Source organism: Mirounga leonina, unplaced genomic scaffold, assembly GCF_011800145.1.
Source record: "Mirounga leonina isolate KUSES-001 unplaced genomic scaffold, KU_Mleo_1.0 Mir_129, whole genome shotgun sequence".
Lineage (NCBI taxonomy): Eukaryota > Metazoa > Chordata > Mammalia > Carnivora > Phocidae > Mirounga > Mirounga leonina.
The window spans coordinates 77,540,255-77,560,636 of NW_023270323.1; the positions used below are offsets into that span (position 1 = coordinate 77,540,255).

General features: G+C 50.0%; 1 long non-coding RNA gene across 1 annotated transcript; it reads left to right on the forward strand.

Annotated features, from left to right (window-relative positions):
* On the forward strand, positions 1 to 15,873 carry LOC118010300. Its single transcript, XR_004679169.1, has 3 exons — positions 1 to 199; positions 4,175 to 4,269; positions 14,625 to 15,873. It is a non-coding gene; the product is annotated as an uncharacterized LOC118010300 (long non-coding RNA).
* The last annotated feature ends 4,509 nt before the right edge of the window (positions 15,874 to 20,382 follow it).

Sequence of the window (20,382 nt, forward strand, 5' to 3'; positions counted from 1 at the left end):
CCAGCAGGATTGGTGTGCAAGCCTGAGCCCTGGGCGCCCATTGCTCCTGGATCAGGCTCTGCCTCCCGCTGAAGCCTGATCTCCGGCGAGCTCCGGGCACGAGAGTCAGCAGGTCGCGGGAGGAAACCTGTAGCCACCCCAGCCTGACGCCCTGATGGGGATGAAGACGAGGATGAGGAAGGTGGGGGAAATGATAAAGGTGATGGTGGTAATTCATAACGTGTAAAAAAAACCAAACAAACTGGCAAAGAACACATCACATAAAAATTACTATTGTAACGGTTTTTTGAGTTTATAGTTCAGTAGCATTGAATACGTTTGCACCATGCCGTCTCCCCACCCAGCTCCAGATCTCTCTTCATCTTGTAGGATGGAAACTCTGTCCCCATTAAATGACAACCACCCCAGCCCCTCCCCAGCCCCTGGCGCCCACCACCAGAATACTTTCTGTCTCGGAGTTTGACAACTAGATTCCTCGTGTCACTGGACTCGCTGGATTTGTCCTTTTGTGCCTGGATTGTTTCACTGAGCACCGTGTCCTCTCCAGGTCCAGCCATGTTGTAGTGTGTGTCAGAATATCGCTCCTTTTTTTAAAAAGATTTATATATTAGAGAGAGAGAGAGAGCAACGGGAGGGGCAGAGGGAGAGGGAGACAAGCAGACTGCCTGTGGAGCAGGGATCCCGATGCGGGGCTCGATCCCAGGACCCCGAGATCAAGACCTGAGCTGAAATCAAGAGTTGGATGCTCAACTGACTGAGCCACCCAGGCGCCCCACCTTTTTAAGGCTCAATAGTATTCCATCATGTGGATTTCCCACACTTTGTTTATCCATCCATCCCTCGATGGACACAGGGTCCATGGTGGTTTTGGACTTTAGCTGGACTTATGAAGCCCCTCACGTCTCACTCAGTCCCACAACAGCCCGTTGGGTAGGCATCGGGAGTAACAGTACTCGGTTTTGATGCTGCTGAGTGGTCAGGCCCCCAGACCTGCACGACTCTAGACGTGCCAAGCCCTCTCTGTCTCTATCTCTTGGGACTCCTAGAGCTCCCTGCTCTCCCCAAACTGTCTAGAGCTCCTTGCTCTTTATTGCTTTGACACGAGTGCTCAGTACCCGGATGGAATGTGGGACTCTTGTCAATGCTGGGGTACGGTGCACATCTGAGATTCAAGGCCCCCGTGGGACACTCTTACTTTTGAATCCAAGTCTTGAGCTCAGGGCCCTTGTGGATGGCCCCTGGAGGAAAATGTCCATCTGGGGAAGCCAAGTCATGCGCCATTTACCCATGCATCACCTGGACAGCAGAAGCCTCAGGCAGATTTGCATGGCTTTTGATGTCCCTGGCTCACCTGTCCACGTGGCCCACTCACCTGCCCGTTACCCTAACTGGGGGGTGGTGGCTAAGAAGGGGCTGGACAGAGATGAGTCTCCCTTCCACACTGGACACGGCAGGGAGCATGAGACTCATTGTCGAGAGAATGGGGTAGAGTTTCTGAGACAGTCAATGCCTTCTTCAAAGCACCACCCCCCCCGGCGAATAGGAGATTGGTCAGCGGTTTGAATCTTTCAGTTGTAAACGTGGACAGCTTGTCCCTGACCAGGATGCAGAGCTGCAGGACATGGGTGGGCAGGTGGCCGGAGGAGGGAGGAAGAACGTCCTGACGGACATCAGTGGGCTCTAGGCAGTTAGGGGAGAGCAAGGAACGAGGGGTGGCCAGACAGGGGAGTGAAGGTGGTTGTGCAGAGCAGAATAATGGCCCCCCAAAGATGTCCTTACCCGAGTCCCCAGAACCTGTGACCGTGTTGTCTTCTATGGCAAGAAGCTTTGCAGAAGTGGAAAAGTTAGGGATCTTGAGATGGAGAGGCTCTCCTGGATTAGCCAGGTGGGGCCAGCAGAATCACAAGCATGCTCACAAGAGGGAGATGTGAGGTCGCAAGCCGAGGTCAGAGACAGATGGAAGATGCTGCCCTGCTGGCAGGGATCAGCAAGGAGCCCAGTGCCCCTACGAGTGGGAGAAGACCAGGACTCTCCTCTGGAGCCCTCAGAAGGGACCCGCCCCACCAGCCCCTTAATTTTGGACTTCTGGCCTCCAGAAGTGAGAGAGAATGAATTGGCTTAAGCCCCCCAGCTCGTGGGGCTTTGTGAGGGCTGCCCTGGTATCTAGTATGACTGACCACACACAGGGTGGTCCATAACCACTGCTGTCCTGTCTGACGTGGAGACCCCTCTCACTTGTAAGGTCTGCGTTGGCCACTGTCCCCCAGATGGTGGGACTCTTCCCAAATCAGGCAAACATGACGTAGACAGTGGGGGAAGCTGTGACTCCCAGCAAAGGGGCAGAGTTTGGTAGGTGGAGCCGGAGAGCCTCTGGGGTCACAGGCAGTTGGCCAGCCAGGTCTGTGGTGTCAGAAGGCGAGCGGGCGAGGAATGGAGGATCGGCAAGGTGAGCACGAGGCGGGCTCCCCAAGAGGACATTCAAATATGGTCGAGAAAGAACTCTCTGGGGTGGTTCTATTAGCCAGGGTTCTCCAGAGAAACAGAGTCGGTGGGGAGACACATCTAGAAAAATAACCATGTGAGCCAAGTCCTTATAATAAATCTCATTCTAGATGTTGGCTCACATGACGTGACGCAGGCTGGCGGTGTGGCTCGAAGGTGGGCCTGAGAGCTGGTGGTGTACGTTCAGTCGGGTCTGTGGTCCTGAGCACAAGGAGACCGGTCACAGGGTATCAGTGTCCGGGCCCAAGCGCAGAACGCGAATGCGCCCTTCCTCTCCCTGTTTGTTCTGTCCAGGCCTCCACTGGATTGGACGAGGCTCACCCATCTGCTTTCTTCAGTCTGCCAATCCAGATGCTAATCTCTTCTGGAAACTCCCTCAGACACACTCGGAAAGAATGTTTAACCAGCTAGCTGGGCATCTGGCGGCCAAGTCCAGGTGACATGTAAAATTCAGCATCACAGTGGGGCTGTCAAGGAAAAAGGACACGAGGGACATTGTACGATGCCCTCACAGGACTTTGTTGGAAAAATCACCCCAGGAAACACGCCCCTGTAAGCCTTGACTTACATTTAGCTGGTCCTAAAAGTCAGCACTTTGTTCCAATTTTATCTAAAGTTTCGTTGCATTAGGGTGAAATGAGTTGATGTTCATAATTCTTGGCTCCACTTGTAAAACTGCTCGCGGCACTACCGCCTACAGGTACTCAGAAGGGCACATATGGTGAGGACACTGTGCTTTCTCAGCCTGAACACACCTGTGTCACCTGCACTTGGAACACGAAGGAGAGCGTTCGGCTCCAAAGGCCCTCTTGGGTCTCTGTTGATGCTCAGTGTTGTTTCAAAGTCCTTTCCCACTGGTCCCTACTACTTACCAGGACATTTGATTTCTGATCTCAAGGGATTCATTCTAAGTGGTCTCTCTCCTCTCCTGTTTTATAGGGATGACAAGAGCCTCTTGCTCTAAACGTGGCGAGGTGCTTGCCATAAAGAGAGGCAGATGGAGTCCAGTGGATGCTGCTGCGACATCAGAGTTTCTAGAAAAGAAAAAACCAATCCTCAGACCACTCTGAGCATGTCAGGGAGGGGCTCCAGGTGGTGAATCCGAGAGGCAAGGAGGTTTTGACTCAGGCATGCTTCTGGTTCATCCAGATGGGGCCAGCCCTGTGTGGGACTGGCAGTGCAGTGAACGGGGCATGGACCTTGTGTGTGTGTGTGTGTGTGTGTGTGTTTAGAGAGAGAGAGTGTGTGAGCAGGGGGAGGGAGAGAGAAAGTCTTAAGCAGGCTCCACACTCAGTGCAGAGCCTAATGTGAGACTCCATCTCACGACCCTGAGATCGTGACCTGAACTGAAATCAAGAGTTGGACGCCCAACCGACTGAGCCCCCCAGGCGCCCCTCCACACACACACTGTGTGAGTTTTCTGAGGTTGCCATAACAAATGACCACAAACTGGAAGTTATGCTCTCAGAGTTTTGGAGGCCAGAAGTCCAAAATCAAGGTGTTGGCAGGGTTGGCTCCTTTTGGAGGCTCTGAAGGAGGAATCTGTCCAGGTGTCTCTCCCAGCTTCTGGTGGCTTCCATGGTGTTCCTTGGCTTGTAGACATGTCGCCTGATCTCTGCCTGCATTTTCACATGGTCTTCCCCTCTGTGTCTTCTTTTCTGTCTCTTATAAGGAGATTAGTCATTGGATTTAGTGCCCCTCCTAAATCCGGGAAGACTTCATCGCGAGATCCTTGACTAAGTCCATCGGCAAAGACCCTCCTTCCCAGTAAGTCATATTCACAGGTTCTTGGAGTTAGGACTTGGACATGTCTTTTGGGGGGACATGAGTCAACCCATTACAGACTCCACTCCACTGACCAGCCCTCAAGGTCTAGTGGGCAGGGAGGACAGGCACACCAAGAATCAGGCCAAGGCACGAAGGGGTTCCCCTCCAAGTGGGAGCTGTGCTGTAGGGAAGGAGGAAGCTCAGGGCAGGAGGCTGTGAGTGGGAATCCTGTTCCGCACGCCTGGAGAGGGAGTATGTGCCCAAACGCACAAGTAGCAAAGGTCGGGGGGGGTCTGTCACCCAGTGGGAAGGCGGGGAGCTCCCAGGGTGGAGGCTTTTAGGCTGGCTCTGCAGTGACAAGCTGGGCCCAAGCAGGGGGAGAAGGGGGAGGAGGGCGAGCTCCTTGAGGGCAGAGGGAAGGGGGTAGGAGTGTGGGCTGGGCTTGACCCAGACTGTTACTCCCTTATTTTACACAATAGGTACAGCTTCTCTGAGCCTCAGTCTCTCCATCCACACAATGGGGATGACAAGAGCAATACCCACCTCACAGGGACGTTGTGGGGCTGATGAGGGTGACGAGGGCGAGGTGAGAAATGCTCACCTCTCAGTCACCTGCCATTTCACCTTGTACCAGCAGCTGGTAGGTGACCGCATGGAGAATGGAAGATGAAAGTCCCACTGAGGCACATTTCTTTCTGTCTTAAAAACAGACTTACTGAGATATAATTTACACATCATAAAATCCACCTATTGTAAACCACTTGGTGACTTTCAGTACACTTACAGATTTGTGCAACCATCTCTTGACCCCTGGTCTCCCAGCCTGTGCCCATTGGTGGCCACTCCCCACCCCCACCGGAGGCAGCCACCGATCTGCTCTCGGGTTCTATGCGTTTGCCTTTTCTGCACATTGCAAATAAATACAATATGTAGACACATGATATGTGGTACTTGGAGTCTGGCTTTCTTTGGCTTGGTGTGCTTTTGAGGTTCCTGCATGTTGTGGCACGATCAGTTAGTCATTCATTTTTCAATAAAACAGTGTTTTATTGCATGAAACAGTGTTTCTTGCATGCGTCTGGCACATTTTATTTATCTGTTCTCAGTTGTGGACGTTGGGAAAGTTTCCAGGTTGGGGCTGTTATGAATGTTGCTGCCATGAACAGCCATGGGTACGTCTTTGTGTGGACGCAGGTTCTGGGTCTCTTGGGTGGATTCTTGGAAGGAGTGGAAGTGCGCTTACGTCCCTGTGAAGTGGGCACTGCTATCATCAAGTTGATCTCACCGACGAGGAGCGCGAGGCTCCAAGATGTGGAGGGTTGCATAGAGCTCATGAGAACTTTTTCAGAAACCATCAACTAGTTTCCAGAGTGGTGGTGCCACTGGACGTTCCCACAGCGGGGCGCGTGGTTCCAGCTCTTGGTCCTTTCCACCTGTCCTTCGTTGTGGCCCCTGAGTGGGCGTGCAGTGCTCTGTCCCTGTGGTTTTGATTTGCATGTCCCCAGTGACTAACGGTGTTGAACATGATCCTTTCATGTGCTTGACCATTTGCCTGTCTTCCTTGGTGGAATGTTTGTTCATTTCTTTTGCCCATTTTTCAATGGCTTTTCTCCCACCCCCTGTCTTCTTAAGTTTTAAGAGTTGTTTATATATTCTGGATCTAAGACTTTCCTTCACTCCATCAAACTCTCTTAGCACCTTTGTTAACAATCTATTACCCTTAGGTGTAAGGGTTTGTTCCTGGACTTTTCATTCTGTTCTATTGGTCTATATATCTATCCTCCCACAAATGTCTCCTTCTCTTGATTGCTGAAGCTTAGCTGTAAGTTTGAGATCAGGTAGTGTAAGTCTCCCAACGTTCTTCTTTTTAAATCTTTTTTTAAAAAGGATTTTATTTATCTATTTATTTATTTATTTATTAGAGAGCAAGCAGGGGGAGGGGCAGAGGAAGAGGGAGAGAGAATCTCAAGCAGACTCCACGCTGAGCCCGATGTGGGGCTCGATCTCACAACCCTGAGATCATGACCTGAGCTGAAATCAAGAGTCAGATGCTTAACTGACTGAGCCTTCCAGGCACCCCTGTTCTTCTTTTTAAACATTGGGCAATTCTAGTTCTTTTGCATTTCCATATAAAATTTAGGATCAGCTTACCAATTTCTACTAAAAAGCCCAATGAGATTTTGATGAGGATTACATTCAACTTATAGATCAATTTGTGGAGAACTGCCACCTTGACCATATTGAGTCTTCCAATCCATGAACATGGAATGTTTCTGCATTTAGTCACATCATCTTTAATTTCCCTCAGCAACATTGGTAGACTTCAGTGTAGGTCTTGCACCTCATTTGTTAAAATTATTCCTAAGCGGGCACCTGGGTGGTTCAGTTGGTTAAGCAACTGCCTTCAGCTCAGGTCATGATCCTGGAGTCCCGGGATCGAGTCCCGCATCGGGCTCCCTGCTCGGCGAGGAGCCTGCTTCTCCCTCTGACCCTCCCCCCTCTCATGTACTCTCTCTCATTCTCGCTCCCTCAAATGAATAAATAAATCTTTAAAAAAAATAAAATAAAATAAAATTATTCCTAAGCATTTTACTCTATCTGATGCTATTGTGAATGGAATTGATATGCTAATTTCATTTTTGGATTTTTGTTGCTAGTATACACAAATACAGTTGATTTTTATATATTGATCTTGTATATCATGTGGTCTTGCTAAATTTGTTTATTGGTTCTATTATTGTGTCTTTATGGGTCTCTGGGGATTTTCTATGTAAGGAACCATGTCATTTGTGAACAAAGATAGTTTGATGTCTTTGAATCTGGATGCTTTTGGTGATTACTTTGCTTTACTGCCCTGGTGAGAATCTGTGAATAAAAGTGGTAAGAGCAGACATGCTTGCTTCTTTCTCATCTCAGGGGGAAAGCATTGTTTGTCTTTCACCAACACCAATGGTAGCTGTTAACTGTGGATATTTGCATTGTCTTCTGCCGGTCTGAGAAGTTCCTTTCTTCTTCTAGTTTGTCGAGAATTTTTATCATCAATGGATACTGAATTTTTTCAAAGACTTTTTCTGCAACATAATCGTGTGATGGAAATCTTGGTTCTATTAATAGGGTACATTACATTAATTGATATTTGGATGTTAAACCAACCTTGCTTTTGTGGGATAGATCCCATCAGGTCATGGTGTAGAATCATTTTTCCATGTTGATGGATTCCATTTGCTGATATTTTAAGGATTTTTGTTTCAATTTAACAAGGAATAAATGAATTGGGAAGTGTTACCTACCTACCCCCCTCCATTTTCTCAGAGAGTTTGTGAAGGATTGGTGTTCTTCTTTAAATGGTAGAATTCACCAGTGAAGCCAAGTGGGTCTGGGCCTTTCTTGTGGGAAGATTTTAAATTCTTAATTCCATTTCTTCTTTGCAGCTCTGTTTAGATTTCATGTTTCATCTTGAGTCAGCTTGGTAACTTGTGTATTTCTAGGAACATGTCCGTTTATCTACGTTGTGTGTTTTGTTGGTGTCGTTCATGGTGTTCCTTTATAATCTCTTTCATTTCAGGGTGGTTGGTGATGATGCCGCCTTTTTCATACTTGATTTCAGGAATTTGTGTGTCTCTATTGTTTTTTTTCTGTCTAGCTAAAAGTCTGTCAATTTTTTTTTTTTACCTTTTTAAAGAAACAGCTTTCAGTTTCATTGATTTTCTCTCTCACTTTTCTGTTTTCTATCTCATTGATGTATGGTCTCATATTTCTTGTTTGCTTTCTTCTGCATGCTTTGGGCTTAGTTTGCTCTTTGTTCTCTAGCTTCTTTAGGTGGAAACTTTGATTATTTAAGACCATTCTTTTTTCTGACGTAGGCGTTTGAGGTTACAAACTCCCTGCTAGGCATGGTGTTGACTGCACGCCGCACATTTTTGTATATTGCAGGGATTTTCACCAATTTAAAAATAGTCTCTAATTCTCTTGTGACTTCCTCTTGACCCTTGAGTTACTCAGCAGTGTGTTGTGCAATTTTGAAATATTTTGGGTTTTCATGGATCTTTCTGTTGTTAATGTCTAATTGAATTCCATTGTGGTCAGAGATCATGCTTAGTGTGAATTCAGTCTTTTTATGTTTATTGAGGCTTGTTTTATGGCCTGGTACATGGTGTGTCCTGGAGAACGTTCTATGTGTGCTTGGAAAGAAGGCGTGTCCCAAAGTCACTGGGTCCACTAGTTGTATGATCGGGTCCTCCAGTTTTCTGCATCTTTGCTGATTTTTATTTTTTAAAAATTTTTAAGAAAAGATTTTATTTGACAGAGAGAGACACACAGAGAGAGGGAACACATGCAGGGGGAGTGGGAGAGGGAGAAGCAGGCTTCCCGCTGAGCGGGGAGCCCCATGTGGGGCTCGATCCCAGGACCCTGGGATCATGACCTGAGCCGAAGGCAGACGCCCAACGACTGAGCCACCCAGGCACCCCCTTTGCTGATTTTTAAAATCTAGTTGTTCTACCAATCATCAGAAGTGGGGTATCAACACCTCTTCTGATGCTGTTGTCAAATTGTCTGTTTCTCCCTTTAATTCTGTTTAGTTTTTGCTTCATGTATTTCGAGGCTCTGAGGGGTGTGTACATTTATAATTTTTATATTTTCCCAATAGATTGACCCCTCTACCATTATGAAATGTCCCTCTTTGCCTCTGGTAATATTTCTTGTCTTAACATTTGTTTCATCTGATATCAAGGGGGTCACTCCCAGCTCTCCTATGGTGGTTGTTTTCACAGTATCTTTGTCCCATCCTTTTCCTTTTAACCCGCTGGCTGGCATCTTTGAATCTAAGAGTTGTCTCTTGTAGCTAGTGTGCATTCATATCTGGCTTATTCATCCAGTCTGACAATCTCTGCCTTTTGATTCAAGCGTGTAAACTATTCACATTTAATTAAAACTTAAATTAATTTACTTTAACTAATTAAATTAAAATTTCTATTACATGATATTGACATTTTCCATTGTGCTGTTTTCTCCATGTCTCCTGAGGTTTTATTATTGTTGTTGTCTTGTTCTTCTGATTCTCCTTTACTATTTTCCTTTGTGCTAATGTTTTTAGTGTCCCCTTTTAATTCCTCTTGTAAAAAACCATATACTGTGGATGATTTTTTTTTTCAAGTGTCATAGTTTATTTTATTTTTTTAATTTTATTGTTATGTTAATTGCCATACATCATTAGTTTTTGATGTAGTGTTCCATGATTCATTGTTTGTGTATAACACACAGTGCTCCATGCAGAACATGCCCTCTTTAATACCCATCACCAGGATAACCCATCCTCCCACCCCCCTCCCCTCTAGAACCCTCAGTTTGTTTTTCAGAGTCCATCATCTCTCATGGTTTGTCTCCCCCTCCGATTTCCCCCCCTTCATTCTTCCCCTCCTGCTATCTTCTTCTTCTTCTTCTTTTTTTAACATATATTGTATTATTTGTTTCAGAGGTACAGATCTGTGATTCAACAGTCTTGCACAATTCACAGCGCTCACCATAGCACATACCCTTATGTCTTTTAAAGAATTTAAGAGAAAAATTAAGAAAAATGTATTTTTAGAGTATTTTATATTAACCCTCATATTTACCAGTTCTCCTGCTTTTTATTCCTTCTCGTGGATTTAAGTAATCATCTGGTGCCATTTCCTTTCAGCCTAATGGACTTCCCTTTAGTGTTTCTCACAAGGTGAGTTTGCTAACAATATATTATCGATCTTTGTTTATCTGAGAATGTCTTTATTTCACTTTTAGTTTTGGAGGATAGTTTTGCTGGATATAGAATTTTTTGTTCACAGTTTTTTTTTTTTCTTTTAGCACTTTGAATGTGTCATTCCAGTGCCTTCTGCTGTTTTTTTTTTTTCCTGATGAAAAGCCATCTGTTAATCATATTGTTATGTTTTTCCCAATACATGAAGAGTTGGTTTTCTCCTGCTTCTCTCATGGTTTTCTCTTTGTCTTTCAAAAGTTTTATTATGATAAGTATAGCTGTATATCTCTTTGTATTTAACCTACTTGGGATTTGTTTAGTTTCTTGGATGTTTGATGTAAAGTTATTCATCGATCTGGAAACATATTGGCCATTATTTATGGTTTATTTTTTAGCCCCTTTCTCTCTTTCTTTTGGGATTCACATTATACATGCTGTTGTGCTTGATGTTGTTCTACATGTCTTTGAGGCTCTGTTCAGTTTTGCTCAGTCATTGTTTTCTCTCTCTTCTTTGTAGTGGATAATTTTCATTACTCTGTCCTCAAGTTCATGCATTCTTCTGCTATGTCAAGTCTGCCCCTGGGCCTCTCCAGTGACCTTTCATCATTATTGCATTCTTCAACTCGAGACTTTCCATTTGATACATTATTATTTCTTTTTCCTTTTAGAGAATCTCTATTTGTTGATTTATTATGGTCATACTTCCCTTTAATTCTTTGCTTATGTGTGTGTGTGTATATAAAACAGTTGCTTTGAAGTCTTTCACTACCAAATCCAACTTCTGGGGACCCCTGAAAACAGAAGAATGCTCTTCTCCCCCCGCCCCCTGACTATGGGTCATATTTTCCTGTTTCTTTGTATTTCTCACATTTTTTTGGGTTAAAAACTGGACACATCAACTCTGGATTTTTATTTTCTTCTAGAGGTTATTTCTGATTTTTGCTTGTTCATTTGTCTGTTTTTTGAAGTAATGTACCTGGGCTAAATCTTTGAAATCTATCTCCCTTGCTGTGTGTAGCTGCTGGTGCTGTTTTTTCTTTTTTTAATGTTTAATTTTAATTTTTAACTTATGGCTTTTGTACCCCTGTGTCTGCCTAGCTTAGGGATCAGTCAGTATTTGATCAGAGGTATTCTCAAATAGCTTGAGTTAGTAAACCTTCTATCCGCTGTCAAAGACCTTTGTGTGGGTGGAGGAGCACATTCAAAATTTAGGCATTTTCAAATCTGCCTGGCTTTTGCTTTTCACCGGGTTGCTCATGTTTCTTATGTGAGGACACATGGCCTTAGAGTCAGCTAGGAGTCTGTGTCTGGCTTGGGCCATTTCCAGAGGCATTCTAAACAATCTCCAAGACGACCATTTCCACTGTGACTGCTGCTAGGCAGGGGTGTCATCCATTGGTCCGAATTGAGTGAGTTCCCTCAGCTCTGGTATTGCAGCTGCTGTGCCCATGGGTACCCTTCTCTGAAGTGCAGCGCTTTTCAAGCATGAACACTTCTAAGATGGTTGCATGCTGTTGGATGATTTCCACCATGTGGAAATGTTTGCTTTTGTCAACTTGTGCAGTTTTATAATTGATTTTTGGAAAGAGCATTCGCCAAACTCCTCACTTGGCCACATGTCAAAGTGCTGCCTCCCCAGAGTGCATTTGTGACTGGGAATGTGGAGCAGATCTGAGCGTGCTTAGAGGGATAGAGGAAGGGGAGAAATGGCTGTATATGAGGCTGTAAGTGTTGGTTGGGGTAGAGGAGCCTTCATTTAGCAGAGGAGGAAAATGGCAGTGCCCACAGGGAAAGGGATTTTTCCCAAGTTCTTGAAGCTCAGTCAGTAGAGAGTAGACACTGGAACCTGGCCCTCCTGACTTCCAATCCAGTGCTCTTTCCCTTCTGCCAAATTGCTTCAGCAATTGTTTAGAAGTCTGAATCCCTAGGAGTTTTCAGTGTGGCAGATCCATCATCCATCCATCCATCCATCCATCCATCTTCTTTCCTTCCATCCATCCATCCATATCCTTCCACCCATCCATTATCCTTCCTTCCTTCCATCCATCTTCTTTCCTTCCATCCATCCATCCATCCATCCATTATCCTTCCTTCCTTCCTTCCTTCCATCCATCCATCCATCCTTCATTCATTCATCCTTCATCCATCCATCCATCCATCCATCCATCCATCATCCTTCCTTCCATCCATCCATTTTCTTTCCATCCATCCCTCCATCCATTATCCTTCCTTCTATCCATTATCCTTCCATCCATCCATTATCCTTCCTTCCTTCCATCCATCCATCATCCATCCATCCATCCATCCATTATCCTTCCTTCCATCCATCCATCCTTCTCTCCTTCCTTTGGTCCATCCATCCATCAATCCATCCATCCATCCATCCATCTATCCATCCAGTATTTATTAAGTACCTACTGTGTACCCAGCACTGTGCTGTGCTCTAAGGCAAAGTAGAGAACAAAAACTGATGTGGCCCCAGTGTTATGACCCTCATAGTCTCAGAGTGGGACACCAGCCTCAGGAAAGGGCCTTGCAAGATCCATGTTGAAGAAGTATCCCATGTTTCTCTGTTAGTCTTAGTTAAGGCAATAGCCCTTTCAAGGGAAAACAATAAGTTTTAATTAATCTCCAAGGTGAAATCCCTCAAAACATGATTTCAATCAAATATAATTTGTGGAAAATATTTGGTAGCAAAAATTTTGATTTCTGAAATGAATTTCAGAGGCAAGCATACTGTGAATTCTCTTTCAGGATATTTATTAAAATGGAAAGCTCTGAAAACTCCTCCTCCAGAGAAATCTATAACTCTGAGGCCCTTGGCCTTACACAGAGGGAACGTTGCGGACCAGCATGGTACTTAGACACTTTGCTGCCTGTGCTATGCCAAGGTGCCATATGGAACCTGAAAATTTCAGGAAAGACTCTGGATGCTTTGTCCACATGACAACAAATAATTGGATACTTAGATATGAGATTTTGGACTCTGTCTTGAGTCATCCTGTGGGAATTCCTAAATACAACCTCAGAGGGATTAATGGAATTTTGTATCTCCTCTTTTTTCCTTCTCTGTTTCTTCCCCCCTGGGTGATCTCGTTCCGTACTCACGTCCAGGTCTGTGTCTCAAGCCCTGATTCTGTCCTGGGCTCCATTTCCCAAGGGCCCTGGAGCCTCCCTACCAGTGTGCCACCAGGTGTCCCTGTGTTCCTGTATCTGCCAGGCTCCCTTCAGCTAGGTCAGGCCGTGAACCCGCGCTCCGGCTGATGGGCCGTGAGTGATGGCGGGTGACTCCCAGATCCAACCCCACAAAATATCCTGTGTGGTTCTCCGGCTTTCTCCTCTGCCACAATGACCTTGCAGGCTAGATGTTCCAGATCGCAGAGCTACAAGTTGGAGGGGGACGTGCCTGACCCGCGTCAGACTTTGTGAATGAGAGCAACGCACCCTTCTTGGGTTATTTACCCCACTGAGATTTGGAGTTCATTTGTTACTGCAGCCCAGCCTAGGCTAGCCTGACTCATAGCTCCAGGATGCCCCACAGACACCTTGGAGGCGACACGTCCAAAGCTGAGCATCCACCTTCTTTGAATTTGTTCCCTAACTGTGCAGTGGCATCGCTGTTGTCCCAGATGCTTTTGAGTCTCTCTTTTTTTTTTAAAGATTTTATTTATTATTTGACAGAGAGAATGAGAGAGAGACAGCATATGAGAGGGGGGAGGGTCAGAGGGAGAAGCAGACTCCCCGCCAAGCAGGGAGCCCGATGCGGGACTCGATCCCGGGACTCCAGGATCATGACCTGAGCCAAAGGCAGTCGCTCAACCGACTGAGCCACCTAGGCGCCCTGCTTTTGAGTCTCTTTAGAGAGACTTGCACGGGAGGGGCCCACCTCCCTGTCCTCCTCCCCACTGTGCTTGCTCACATCTCATCATCTCTTACCTGGACTGATGCCGTAGCCCCTGCTGGCCTCCCTGTCTCTTTTCCAAGCTTTGGCTTTCAGGAGCTACCAGAATTATCATTCTGAAACACAAATCTGATCGTGTTGTTCCTGTTCTTGAAAGCCCTGGAAGGTTCTCTTTCACCTTGGGAGAAGGCACAAGCCTGGAGCTTTTGGGCCTGGCTTCCCCCCAAGTCTTACAGTCTTATCCTGCATGGCCAGGCCGCTTGCCCCTCCCTGTGTGGGTGGTAGACCTTTGTCCTTTGTCCCTTGCAGGTCCTACACTTTGTGTTTTACTTCATCCAGGTCCTGGCTCATCATTCAAGACCTGCTCAAATGTATTTTTCTCTGCCAGCACCTCAGGCAGAATAAATTCTCCCTTCTTCCTTCCACCGTACTCAGCACATATTTCCATAATAGCCTGCGTCCTCCTGGGTGCTCATGCCGGTAAGCGGGAGGAAAGAACTACAGGGTCCAAAAGGTGGGGGAGAAACTGAATTAGTCAACGTCAAACAGATTGTTAAATCGCAGAACTTTTCCGTCCTCCGTACGCACGCACCATGTGAGTCGGTGAGAGGGGTGGCAAGCCAGCCATGGGGCTTAGACCACAGATGTGCTTCTGGGGAGCATGTCATGATGCTCATGTTCTGGGGAAGTTGTAATGTTGTCCTTTCGCTCATTTTACAGGTGGGGAAACTGAGGCCCAGAGCACACGGCTGCCAGAGGCGGAGGCGTGTGCTTGCTGGGGCCTTGGTACTGCTGACATGGGGCGGCATGTCCCTCGGGCTGCCTGCCCTCCAGCATCCGTGGGACTTACTGCTCAGCCCCCGGGCGTTGCCCTACGAATGAAGACACGCCGCACCCCAGCCCGGCACTTGGGGGATGGTGGAAGACTTCCGAGGGGACGGTCTTGGGCCATTACCTCAGCGATGGGTGAGATGTGCGTCCCACAGACGGACCTACAGAGGGTTATTCTGTCACTGTCTCATGGGACGACCTTCCATCAATGCGGTCCAGGTGCTCTTCTGAGCTTTGTACAGATCCTCCTCACCCTGTTCCACAGCCTGTGACTCAGGTGCCATTTCTGTTCTCGGTGGATGTGGGGAGACTGAGGCACAAAGACTCTTGGTGACTTACCCAGGGACCTGCAGGGCCAGGACCTGCATTCAGGCCCCCGCCTCGCTCCCGACCCCCACTGTGAGCTCGTTGGCCCCCCGGCGCGCACCCACCCCACACTGACCATGGCTCCTGAAGCATGACCAGTGGTCCCAGTCCTGCAGATCCACCACTCCTGCGCCTTGTGCTCCAGGACAGGTTACTTAGCCTCTCTGGGCCTCAGACGCCTGGCTTCTAAAATCAGAATCTATGCACCAACACGCTTGGCCCATGGGAAGTAATTGGCGGATGCTGCCCTCCCGCCGCCAGTTCCAATGAACTGTGGTGTATGATGCACGGGGGGAGCTTGCCTTCAGCCTCGGGGGTGAGTCCGAGGAGAAGCGGGGTCCACCAGAGCTGACCATAGGCCTCTTTCGTCCCGTCCCTCACAGACTCCTACTGGGCCAGGGCCCGTGCATTTGGAGAGACTCCTGGCCGCCGCCCTCTTTCTCAGCTCCTGAGAATCCCCAGGGACAGTTTCTGGCTCGTTGTATGCCTCTCCTCAGTCCAGCCCTCCTTTCCTCTGCCCTGCCCGCTGGAGTGCCCAAAGTGGGCTCTGGCCCCTGCAGACTGATGGGGAATCCCTCTTCCCAGGGCCCATGCGGGCCACTTACTTTCCAGGGCCTTCCCTGGTGCACATCAGATGACCAAGTACCATAAGCCTCCAAGGAGCTGAGGGCTCACTTCTCAGCCATACTGCTTCCCAGTAAGAGGGGTGGTGCCTGCACTGGTCAGAGCTGGTCACTGCCCCACTCCCTGTCCCCATAGTGCTTTATGTATGTACACAGGTGGGGAGCAGTGGGGCTCGGGGCAGGCCCCCCTGCCTGTGCCTACCTGCCTCGGGGGTCGGGTGGGTCACTGTCACTCTGGGAGCCCCGGTCTCAGCGGATGTCAGTGGAGTTGATAATCATCCCAGCCCCGTCCCAGCTTCGCAGGGTTGGGGAGGATGGATGCACGTGAAAGGCAAGGCAGAGAGGCCTGGCAGAGAGGAGGGCGCCCCAGGCCTACCCCACCCCTTGCCGGGTTCTTTAGCCACATGCTTGGGGTCACAGCCAGCTGACCCCCCCTTGCTGCGGGTGGAACCTTGGCGAGCCCCTCTGCCTTTTTGTGCCGTGCCTCTGTTTCTTCTTCCGGGAGAAGGAGGTGATGATGAAGCCCATCCCCCAGGCAACGCAGGGGCCAGCAGGTGACACTGCAAAGCGCCCCGGGGCAGAGGACGCTGGGGAAGCCTCACCAGCTCCAGGCACCCTGCGGTGTCGTTGACCCGCCTGCCCCCATCACTACGGCTGAGCTCCCCACGGCCGGTCCCTTGTTCTGGTCATCCCCTGGACCCCAACACCACACTAGATGCTCCAGGGACCAGGATGCCCCAGTTGTCGCTGCCCTACCCGCCCCCGGCCTGCACTCTGGCACCCTGAAGCTCTGTGTCCACATCCTCACCTGTCCCCCACACTGCCTTCCCCCAGGTCATTACCCACGCTGGTGCCTCCACCGGGAGCCCTCTCCCGCTCTCTCCACCTGTTCACCCTTCCAGGCATTGATTTGTTCCCTGCCGTCTCCCTGGGGCCTCGAGCCAGGCGCGTGATAGGTGCTCCGTGAACACCCGGTGAATGGAAGAGGGACACCAGCCGGCCGCATGGCATCAGCCATGCCATGTCTATGACGGGGAGCGACCAGCGCCATCCTGGTCTCTGCCCGGTTCCGGCCTCCTGCTTGGCGAGCCTCTCACATCAGGGCTTTGGCTGGCCCACGCCGTGGTGCTTCAGGGCAAAGACCTGCCTCCACCAAGAAGTGGCCACAGCCGCCACCCCCGCTGCACTTTAAGATGTCCCATCCACAGAACAGCCACCGCCTTCCGCCCTGTCTCCCTCCCTCTGCGCAGCGGAGCGGCCAGACCACTGTCTCACTGTGTGGCCTTTTCTTCCTTCTCCATCAGGACACATTTCCCTTCGGCCTCCGGATCACACTTCTTTTTTTTTATTTATTTTTATTTTTTTTTTAAAGATTTTATTTATTTATTTGCGAGAGAGAGAATGAGAGACAGAGAGCATGAGAGGGAGGAGGGTCGGGAGGGTCAGAGGGAGAAGCAGACTCCCTGCCAAGCAGGGAGCCCGATGCGGGACTCGATCCCGGGACTCCAGGATCATGACCTGAGCCGAAGGCAGTCGCTTAACCAACTGAGCCACCCAGGCGCCCCGGATCACACTTCTGCTCCTGGCCCGAATGAACATCCTGAGCAGCCCTCCCTGCCGCTTTGCTCCTTCCCCTTGACAACCTGGTAACGAGATCGCTGTGCTTGATCTTTCTCCTGCAAGCCGCCACTTCCAACCCCTTGTCATTTGCTGAAAGTCATTAGGAGACTCCTCTGCGAGGCACCGCAGCGCCCCCCTGCACCTGGCAGCTTCCCTACCCCCACCCTGCAGCTTAGCCCTGCCCCAGCAGCTTTCCCCCAACATCTGACAGCACCCCCCCAGCTCCCCCCACACCTAGCAGCCCCCCCTTCCTAACCTGGCAGCTTTCCCCCTCCACCTGACAGGTTCCCCACCCCCCAGCCCTGCAGCTTCCTCTCCTCACCTGGCAGCCCCCCTGCACCTGGCAGCTCTCCCTACATCTGGCAGGCCCCCTCCCCCCCGACCGGCAGTTTCCCCACCCCCCACCAAGCAGGTGCAGACTTCTTAGTTTTGCTGGAGGCCAGGCCAGGGGCACAGTGCAGGGGAGAGGCTCCCCTCTGTAGAGTCTGGCACCCTAACGGCCTGTGCCCTCAGTCTCCTCCTGCTGGCTCCCCCAGCATCCCCGAGAGCATCGCTCATGGATTCCTTGACGGTCTCTGAATCGGGCCCATGCAGACAATTGCACAAGCTGAGCTTTGTCACATTTATAAAGATAAATTAAAATATTATCACTAGAAACCTTCAATAATTTAAAAAAGCCTGAGACTTTTAATGAGTAAGTGGTCTGATTAAAAGTTGGAGAGAAGTATTTCTCCTCCTTTTTGGGTGGGGAACATTGCTGTGGGATGAGGAAGCCAGTCTGGATCTTGAAGCTAAAAGGCTTGGACTGGGGCTCAGTGGGACCCCCACTCACCTCTCAGGGAAAGCTCCGTTTCGTGGGTCCAACCATGTGCCAGGCACTTGGCATCTAGTCTTTCAAGGATCCTTATAAAAAGCCGTGTGGGGTCAGTGGCTCATGCTTGCTGCTCATGGAACTGCCCAGCAAGTATGGGGGAGGTCAAGAGGTCATTGGCATTTTTCTAAAGTTCTCCCACGTGGTTCTCACATGGAGCCCAGGCCCAGAACCACTGGGTTAGCACAGTGGCTCTCGAACTTGGGGGCATGTCAGAACCACCATGGGGCGCATTGAAACACAGATCCTGAGGCCCCATCTCCGAGTTTCTGGCTCGGTGGGTCTGGGGTGGAGCCCAGGAATCGGCATTTCTAACCAGTTCCCATTAACGCTGATGCTGCTGGTCCAGGGACGCCCCACAGAGAACCACCGAGTCCAGGCAGTGCTGGTGGGGCGATTACAGAAACAGAGAGGGGACGAGTCTCCCGTAGGACATCCAGCTGGCACATGGGGACGTGTCCCTTTGAATCCTTCGGATAAATTACTGAACCCCAGTGTGCCTTCACCTTCATCTTCAAAATGGGAAAAATAGTGCCCAGTCTCTGTGTAGATGCTATATAGGTACTAGATGGATGTGAGGTTCAATGAGGTCTTCCTTCTAGAACAATCCATGGCCCAGAGTAGGCTCAAGTCCTAATCCCGTTTATTTTCATTACTGCTTCCTGAAGGATCAGTTGAAGGGTGTCCCCCTCTGAGCAGCTTTCCTCCCTCAGCCCCAGAACGGGGCTCCCTCTGCCGTAGGGAGCCAAGCAGCTCTCTCTGAGCACCTGCCTCCCTGACGGCTCTGCCTACCGTGTGTCTCCCCCGTCCCACTGTGGGCTCCCCACGAGCAGGGGCCAGGTGTGATGGGGTCTGGAGCCCAGTGCCCCATGTGGAGCCTGGAATGAGGAAGCAGCGAGGGAGGTGGCTGGGGCTGCTTTCCCCGTCTTAGGATGTTCCTGTTGTGAATAATCAGAGGTTACAACCCCGGAGCATGTTTAATATTACCCCACGCACCCGGCGCACAGCCACGCGCCCCGGGGGGCTCCACAGATGCTGCCCCTGTGGTCTCCCCAGGCTTCTCTCCAGCAGGATGCCTGACTGCCACCTGCTCTCCTTCCTGCGCGCAAGGCCCCTGAGTCCCTGACTTGGTCGCTAGTGAGCGTGAGCGCAGGGTCCCAGCAGGTGCTGGAAGTGGGCTTCCCTCCGTCCTCCCCAAGTCCCTTGCTGCCTGCCTGGGCCCAGCCACCAAGGCCTCTCTCGAGCTGGACAGGAGCCTCCTAAGTGGCGTCCTGCACTGGTTGCCCCCCCCCCCCGCCCCCAGGCTGGAGAGATGGCTCTGAAATGTCGCTGGTCTCACTCCCCCGCTTAAACCCTCCAGCGACTGTGCAGCAGTCTGTGAATACAAATCAGGCCCGCTGCCCGCCTTCCCTGAGCGGCTGCACCGTCTTGGGGGGGATGGTGGCTCTCACGCTCCAACCCCCGCTGGGACAGCTCTTCCCACTCCTCCTCCCCTTCCACTGGCTCAAAGTTACCCGGCCCCTCAGTGACCCCCTCACCTCCATGTGGGGACTACCTTATTTTCTCCGGGGTCCTCACTCCTGTCTGAAATGAGCTTTCCTCAGGACCTGTCTGCATGAGGACAGAGCTCCTCACCCACCTGGGGAACTCTGTCTCCTTCCTCACTGTGTCCCCGTGTCCCTCAATGTTTGGGAGCCAAGTGACCTCAGGGAGTCACCACGTCTCTGAGCTTTGGCTTCAGAGAAGGGATGAATCAGTCCTGCTCTTTTGCAAGCCCTGCAGCCTTATCAGGGCAGACAGAGGCATCCTGCCGACTGTTCTGGAAAAAGCACAGGTGAAGCATCCGCCCCTCCACCCGCATTCCAGGTCTGGGCCCTCCCCCCACTCCGTGGTGGACCTTCACCAAGTCACCAATAATGTGGGCCTCGGTGTGAGCCTGGGTGGTGGTGGTGATGTGCCCGCGGCGGAGAGGCTCCGTCTGCGCCTCCGAGGGGCAGCGTGCCCGTGAGCCCAGCCCCCAGACCACAGGTAATGAGGGGCCGTGGGAAGGACGCTGCCGTGGGGCCAGAAAACCTGGGCTGGAATCTGGTCTCTGACCTGCTCTGGCCTGGGGAACTCAGGCAGTGTGTTTCCTCAACTGTGGAAAGGGGACCATCGCATGCACCCC